Raw genomic sequence first — 9,107 nt, 5'->3', positions numbered from 1 at the left:
TTTTGTTTGAACAATTAAAAAGCATTGGTCACACCTAACAAGATTTAGATGAGTTGATATGCCTATAAATTAATCATTAGTCAATATATAAAAAGATATGAATATAATGTTCTGCTTAAAATGGTGAAACGGCGCATGCAATTTATTTTATTGGATCAAAATTAAAGATTATAATGGGTGTGATAGGAAAATTAACCCTAGACCTAATTTTAGGTGAGAAGCACATTTTCAAAATAATCATAATTCCAGAATTCTCAAGCATATGATTAGAAATAACACACATCTCTTGGATATTTCATTTCTTGCTTAGTTTTCTAATTCAAATCAAATAGGCATCATTTTTTCATTATACTGAGGAATTCCTGAGCTAAGAAAACTTATTATATAGGACAAAAAATGTTCAAAAAGCCAAGACTTTGAATCATTATCAAACGATCTCAAAGAAGAATAATTCTTTATTATTCCAAGATATTTTACTCGAATTTAAATTAAACTAATTAATTTGATTATTTGGTATCTGATAGATATATAATTATTTATGTAGTTTTTATTAGTTTTTTAAATTTATTCTAAAAATTAATTTCATGATATAATATTAAAATTTTTATAACCAAAATGTCTAAATTTTGATTCTTGTTAAACAAAAAAAAAAAATCAACACAAAGCAAATAAAAAAAAACATATACAAACTTTACGCAAATTTCAAAAGAGGCCTTTACGTGAGAAAATTTTATTTGCTTAAAGTTTCACGACAATATTATTTATCATTACTAATACCTTATTAAGCATGAATAAGTCGTATTTTTAAATATAGATGTATACATTTTATGTTGTACAAGAATTGTGTGAAAATATTTTTATAATTGAGAGATACTGTAAATAATTAAAAAAATTGGTTATTATTTTTCATGACGCTCTATCTTAGGCGTTCAAGAAGCAAAAATCAAACTTTGGTTGTTTTGAGGTCATTTTCTGATATTTAAAGCACAAAATATTAAAATTCGTAAACATCGATCCTCCCCTGCTTTTGACTTACACATTATGTTATGTTATGCATTTTAATCGTTTTATTGTTTTTCATCTTTCCTTTTCGTTTTCTTAATTATACCGTTAAATATTCTCTGTTTGCTTTTAATTTGTTGGTAGCAAGATTTTAAGAAAAAATTATTTCAATACCTTTAATTTGTACATATATTATAATCTTTTCATGGATCGCTCTTTTTTCTTTTTTCTTTTTATTTTTTTGCCTTCATGATTAAACTTAATTAGCATAATGAAGAAATGGTTAACCTATAAATGCATGCCACAACTATATGTTTTAATATGAATGGTCATTGTAATTCAAAAGAAAATAATTTTATTTTGCAAAAATAAGTAAAAAAGGCTCTCACATTATTAAGAAATAAGAAATTTTGCAACATGTGTCATCTTTTGGTTTTTCTTTTATTATAAAATTAAAAAAATTTAATTTCTAGAACAAATTAAAACATTTTTATTTTTCAGGATCCGTATTTTTTTTAGAGTTTTCGTGAAGTTTGGCCAACTCTTTCTCGAAAAACTTAAGCAAATGCTCCAAAGTTCGTCCAAATCTTCAGTGAATTACTTGAAATCGTATAAAATTCGCCTAAGTCTTAGGCGAACTTTATACCATTCTCAAGATTTACACAAGATTTCGATGAACTTGTCCCTAACTCTTTATAAATATCATCGAGTGAGAAGCTTAATTACTCAATAAAAAAATACATTCACCTCTCATTCTACTCTTTTTTCTTCTGATTTTTATTCTTTAAAATATCTAACATACCATTATTATCTATTCATTATGATGGTAAAATAATATATGATTAAAATAGATCTATTGCATTCAATTCTACTCAACCGACTTTTATATACATGCCAGCTGAAGTGAAATGTCTAACAATGTTGAAAAATTTTATAGTACATGTCATTGGTCAACAATACACAAAGAGAGTGAAAAGAACTATTATAGATATCCGATGTAAGTAGATGATACTTTATTTTTACAAAAGGTATAATTTTATTTTTCATGCGTGTATTTATGTATTTTTATTATTTTATATTTCATAGATGACATTTTTATTATTATTTTATTATGTTACTATCAATTCTAATAAGACTTTGTGTGATCTAGGTATCAATCATGTGATGATGAGGGCATACATCTAATAAGGAGTTGACATAATTCTTGGGCAAATGTCCATCTCTTGGTGTTATTTATTTTTCTGGTCGACCTGTGCGGAGAGAATTCCTTGAATATTGGTGATGATACCTCCTCATGTAGGATAGCCAGAACAAATATTAGAAAATTGATGGTTGACCTAAGTATGTCACATAAGGGTAGTTAAGAGGGCTCAAGTATCAAAGATTCTAATGATGGGATGTTGCAAGCAGATTTTGAAAGCCATGAGGGTTCTGCGATCAAAGACTCAATGACAAATTCCTATCAAGTTAACCCTGTATCTAATAGTGAAGATGTAGAGGTTGAAACCATGGATATTCCAGATGAGGAGGAGGAAGAGATTAACTACTTCACTGACTCACAACTCGCATCAACACAGTCTGCTATTTCCCGACATACGATCATTTTGTTCACTTTTTCCCATTAAATCTCAAGACAATGAATCAAGATTATTTGTTTGGTCAAAAAGACTTTAAGGATGATCCTACCAATGAGTTTGATATTGAACATTTTAAAAACAAGGAGAAAGTTATTATGGTAGTTAAGACGTATTGCATTAGGAAGGTCGTAGAGTATAAGATATTAGAGAGTGACCAATTGAAGTATGATGTATAGTGCACTCATTTTGGATTAGGTTGTCAATAGAGCATACGCATTTCTTATCCACAAATGCAGAAAAAATAGGAGGTGAAGACATACAATAGTCTTCATTCTTAGGGGTGGCAACATGCATCTCATTCGTGGGTACTCAACCCGATCGGGTAAGGTTGCTAACCTGATTCCTTGCGGTAGAGTTGAATACGGAGCGGGTTTGAGTCCGAGTTGAGTAGGATACGAGTTGAGTCTCACTCAGTGCAAAAGGTATTTACTATTGAGTCAAGATCATCAATTGATAATTTAACATTTTTGTTTATATAAAAACTAATTCTATTTTAGTGATATATAAATATAATATTATATCACAACCCTACACTCAGATCACATATATACAATCCCTCAAACTTCTCAAGAACCCTAATATCTAATTTGCTTTTCTCAAATCTCAATCTCTCTGCAACTCTGCGTCTGCCCCCACTCCCCTCATCAGCACTGCTTGCTAATATCTTTGACATCCATATCCAACCCTTCAAAGAAGTGCGAGAGATATATTTGTTATCTCTGTGTCTACTATTGCTTCTGAATCTTCTATTAACACAAGTGGTCGAGTAATTACTCCTTATCGTGATAGTTTTCATGAAGATACCATAGAAGTTCTTATGTGTAATCAAAACTGGTTGTGGACAACATATCGACAAAGAAATTATTTATGATTCGAACTTTCTATTTTTTTATGTTAATGCTAAATTTTTATATAGATTGATGAATAAATAATATATTTGATTTTTAGGTAAAAAATCTTATTATCAAACTGCAAATGATGATGATAATAATGTTGTATCTGAAGTCATAGATTAGTGATGATGTTATTATAGCAAATGAAATGCTCATGGACTTACAATGATTTTATTTGTGTTTGTATTATTAATTTAAGTAAAACTTTTATGTAGAATTGAACATTTGATAGTTATGTTGTTTATGGGATCATTGTATTGTTTGTATTAAATTTTTAATTTTCATGTTCATTAGGTTATATAATAATATCGCATATTTGTGAAAATCAGCAAATAGGGTTAGGATTGAGTTGCTCTCAACCCGCGAGTAAGGTTAGGATTGGGTCTAAACCGTACCCTACCCTACCCATTGCCACGCTTAATCATTCTTGCATGTAAACATCAATAGGCCAAGACCATGAAAGATTGGACTCAAAGATGATAACTCAACACATATTCACAATGATCAAAGCATATCTAATAATTGACATGAGAGTTTTGCTAGGATCTGTTGAGAATCACTTGGTTACAAAATGTCGTACAGAAAGGTTTGGCTTATACAGTAGAGAGTCATTGTTGGGATATATGGAGATTAGAAGAAATCATACAACAAGCTTCCTAGGTAGTTATTCGCAATGCAGATGTACTTACTCAGTAAGATTCATTACGCTTTCTTTAGTTACGTATGCTTAATTAAATATTGATATGTTCTAACAACTATGATCATTTAGGTCATTGGGTGCAACTTGTAATATAGCCTTAGCATGGTGATGTTGACATTGCCATGTTTCATTAGGAGTTCTGGACATTTTCTCCTTATGTGGAGACTTTCAAGTATTGCAAACCACTTATATCTATTGATGACACTACTTGTATAACAAATATGGAGGCACTCTATTTATGGCTATAGTCCAAGATGACAATTCAAATATATTGCCTATTGCATTTGCCGTGGTCGAGAGAGACACAAAGGAGGCTTGATCAATTTTCTGTCTTATCTCAGGTAGCATGTCACACCTCAGCCAACTCTATTGGTGATTTCGGACTGGCACAAGTTGATTGACACTGGATTGAACACTAATGAAAGTGGTTAAAAACCGCCACGTGCCTTCCAAGCCTTTTGTACAAGACATATTGCGATCAATTTCATGACGCACTTCAAGAAAAAGGACTTGAACAATTTTAACTATAATTTAAAATAATACTTACATTATAAATAAATGTCGTTGAGGACCCATCTCCACTGCCAAAGCCTAGTCTTCGCTCTGTCATTGAGTAGCTCCAAACCCACCCACCTACGATATCATGAGTTGTTAGAAATCACACAACTATAAACATTAACCTAAAAAATAATAAAACCAATAAAAAAGGTATCAATACCTCTCAACTAGAGGAAAATCGGCGCTGGTCAAATCTGTCGAATCGACATATGGGTATATGATGATATGCCCAAGAGAGAAGTAAACCACTGCATCAACCTAAGTTCTATTGCCTATAATTAGTGGCACGACACATCTGACGGCACAACCACGCCAGCACAATTGAACCCCAAGACAACCTCCCACATTGATCAAGATCCTCCAACAGAAGACAACCACCTCATGTGAACACGAGAGTTATATGCATCCGAAAATAAAATGTCTCTAATGATCTGCATGATTTATCCTCTGGTGTACTGTATCAGGTGCTCTTCTAACAACTCTACTTCCAATTCCCGACATACAATATCTCAAAATCGTGAAAGGTTGACAATCCGCTTGTTCTGTGCTTGTTTGTTATTGGGTCAGGTATAACTCCTAGCAGCTGATGACAAAAGTCCTCAATAGAATGTTCCTCGTAGAATTGCTCTCATCTACCGATGCAGCCGCGTACATGATCTCCATCAATATTAAACCCCAACTGATATGTCACGTCCAGCAGAGTAATGATCATCTCTCCACAGGACAGGTAAAAAGTATGGAATTCAGAGCACCATCTCTTGATCAAAGCAAAAACTAATGCCAGTCATGGTAATTCAGCACGTCTGAGGTGTGTCCTAATGTCCTCGCTCGACCACGCACGCCCGTAAATTCCTTCTCATCCATAAGACCCGGATACCTTAACATAAAAGTGATACTTATATAAAATTGAGGCTCCAACTAATAATACAAATTTTAAACACATAAAAGACATAAGTTAGATGTTATACCATTGCTAAAATCTATACATAGTGTCTTTGTCGCCTAACAAGTTATGTGTCATCAAACTACACTAAAATAAAATAAACTAAAATAAAATTGAATAAATAGAATAAAATAATTTAAAATAAACTAATTTTTTATTAATCATAACAACAATTAAAGTACAATAATTTAACAAATTAACCTAACATAAACTTCAACACAAAATAAGATAAAGCTATCATAAAATATTAAACATAAATTAAAAACATTATATAAAATAATTATAACAAAGAAACAGAGAGAGAGAGGGGGGAGAGATAAAGAGAGAGAAGGGAAGAAGAAAGAAGAAGAAAAAAAATGCGGCAACCACATCACTTCTACAACACCATTACCAATACTGCCATCAACACAAGACATATACACTGATGTGGGAGCAAGTAGTGTTAGTAGGTTAATTATATTAGTTAATTATAATAAGGGAATACAAGTCCCATATTATTTAGAATAGTGAACTTTGTGTTATGTATTAGTCCCATATCGTCCAAGTTACGAAGGTTTTTTCTTCTTCCACTAGTATAAATAACTCATGTACCTTTTATTTATGAAATAGAGTTGAAATTGATTTGAGTATGAAGTAGCTAAGTTGTGTGCTTATTTTTCTCTAGACTCTTTGAGAGTAAGAGGTGCATCCTTGGCTTAGCCAACCAAGGTGGGTTTATGGCTATTTTCACCATATTGGGGTTGCTAACCTCGCCAAAATTTGTGACCTAAGCGACGTCCTGGTGTCATACACACAGAAAGAGAAAGAGAGAGAAAAAAGAAGCAGAATGGGAAAAGAATAGAGAAGGTAAAACACGTCGCCGATGAAAGAAAGAGTCGCTGAGCCACCAACTCTGGAAGTGAAACCAAAGAAAGACGAGCGAGAAAGAAAGGAAAATATAAAAAAAAAAGAACGAAGAAGACAAAGAGAAAGAGGGTGCGATGACGAGGAACGTCTTGCCCACTAGAAATATACCTCTTGCATCATTCTCCCATTACGTGTGCGTTCTGTCTTTGCCACTAGAGCAGTCAACGACGAGACAAGACTAGGGGTGGAAAAAGGCCAGGAGGCCTGCCAGGGGCCTGCAGCCTGGCCTGTGTTTGGCCTGGCCTGACCTGGCCTGTTATAAAATAGGTACAGACTCAGACTCTTTTAAAAACCTTAATACATTAATAGGCCAGGCACAGGCTTACTAATTAGCCTTATAGGCCTGTCAGGCCTGCTCGGACATGTTAAAATATAATTAAATATATAAATAATTATTTATTATTAATAAAATTATGAGATATTTTAAATTTATTATATTTTATTATAAATATTTTTGTATATTTTAAATATGTTAAAAGTTTAAAATTTTTTATAAATATTAAATATATGACATATTACATATAACTATTTTTATTAAAAAATAATTTTTTAAATAATATTTTTATTTTTGTAAAAAAATTATCAGGCCTTTTAACAGGCTTCACGCCAGGCCAGGCTGAATAACATTATTGTGTATCATACTTGGCAACAAATAATTGATTGAGAGGGGAAAAAAAATCCCACGTACAATAATTGATTGTAACACTTGTTACCCTTTAATTATTAGCATGCTGATATTCAGGGTCATACACGGACAATACATTATTAGCATGCTGATATTCAGTGATGAAGAATTCCCCACGTTGCCCAAGAATGAGAGGGGAAAAAAATTCCACGTCGTTGGGATGAGATTGAATGTAGATGTAGGTCATCCCTTAATAAATTAGTGGACAAATTCAAACGCCACAAATTAATTTCCAACCACTACGTATCAGATTTAATTAATAACTATCTTAACTGCGGGACTGACATATCTATGATCGATAGGTCCTGTTTCATACAAAGAATTTATCATATCTGTGGTCTCTTTGAAATATGCACACACCGAGCCGAATAATTTGACATTTCCAAACCTTTATTATTGTTAGAATTTAGCTTAAAAGTACGCTTTAATAAAATAATAATAAAACAGAAATAAGTTTTTTTAATGCTTTTTGTTAATATTTTTAATAAATTTTTATTCAAATCTATTTTTACAATTTTTAAAAAGACAAATCTAACAGACTAACACTCTATTATTATATATATACGTTACAAAAAATTATTTTAAATTAAATTAAATATTTATATTTAAAATACTAAATATAATTTTGGACTATTGATATTATGATTTTCTTAACTAAATTAATAAATTAAAATATAAATCTTTAAAAAAATTATTAAAACAATTATACAAATTATATAAAAAACATTCTAACTCGTAAAATTTGAATGATTCTATACAAGTGTTACTAATAACATACGTTTTCACATTATTTTGATAAAAACATTAATTATTTAAAAAAATTTAATTTTAATATAAATTTTTTTTGCAGATTTTTAATTAAAAATATTATTATTAATAAGAAATTATAATCATTATTAATGATGAAAGGATTTCAGTTGGTATAAAAGAAGAAGTAAATAGATCTCTTATTCAGTAGAGAATGTTGATTTTTTTTAATTTTTTATTAATTTATAGTATAATTATATGTTTTAGTTAATTAAGCATATTTAAATATTGATTTAAAAAAGTAAGTATAACTGTTAGAGAAGAATTTAAATGTTTATGTTATTGTTATTGGTATTGTGACTGATAAAAATGTTAATGTTTAATGATTAATAGGAATATTTTAATTAAGCCATGCTATTTTTTTAATTATGACAATGTTTATAGTTTTTAGAATATGAATGTTAATGTTGTGTAGAATTGTTGATGATGGCATATACTGATTGTTAATATTTTTTATTATTGAGGGAAAAATGTGTTTCACAAATGAGTAATTAGTATTAGATAATATTTAAATTGTTGTAATATTGTTGAGAATATTCGTTAAGAATAAATAAATGTATAGGTCATGACTTTTATTTTTAATTATTAATAATTTTAAGGATTAATTCAATAATTTTAGAAGTTAAAAGAATTAGTTATATATGGATTTACTGAAATGATTGATGATGGTAAGTTAGTAACTGTTAATTATATGACTAGTTATTTGTTATGTTTTTTTGTAGAAATTAAGAATGTTGACATGTAACCACCCAGTTCCTCCGGATCGGTACAACGATAGGGTGGAGGAGCATTTACGGATTACTGGGTTCTATCATGTGTCTCAGATTGGGATAGTTCAGTGTCAGAAAGCATTGGTAAATGCTCTAATCGAACGTTGGCACCCAGACACACATACGTTTCACCTCCCCATTGGTGAATGTTCCGTGACTCTTGAAGATGTGGCTCTAATACTTGGTCTTCCCACAGATGGTCTTCC

Source organism: Arachis duranensis, chromosome 9 (genome assembly GCF_000817695.3).
Source record: "Arachis duranensis cultivar V14167 chromosome 9, aradu.V14167.gnm2.J7QH, whole genome shotgun sequence".
In the NCBI taxonomy this organism is placed as follows: Eukaryota; Viridiplantae; Streptophyta; class Magnoliopsida; order Fabales; family Fabaceae; genus Arachis; species Arachis duranensis.
Note: the sequence above shows the minus strand (reverse complement) of the source record.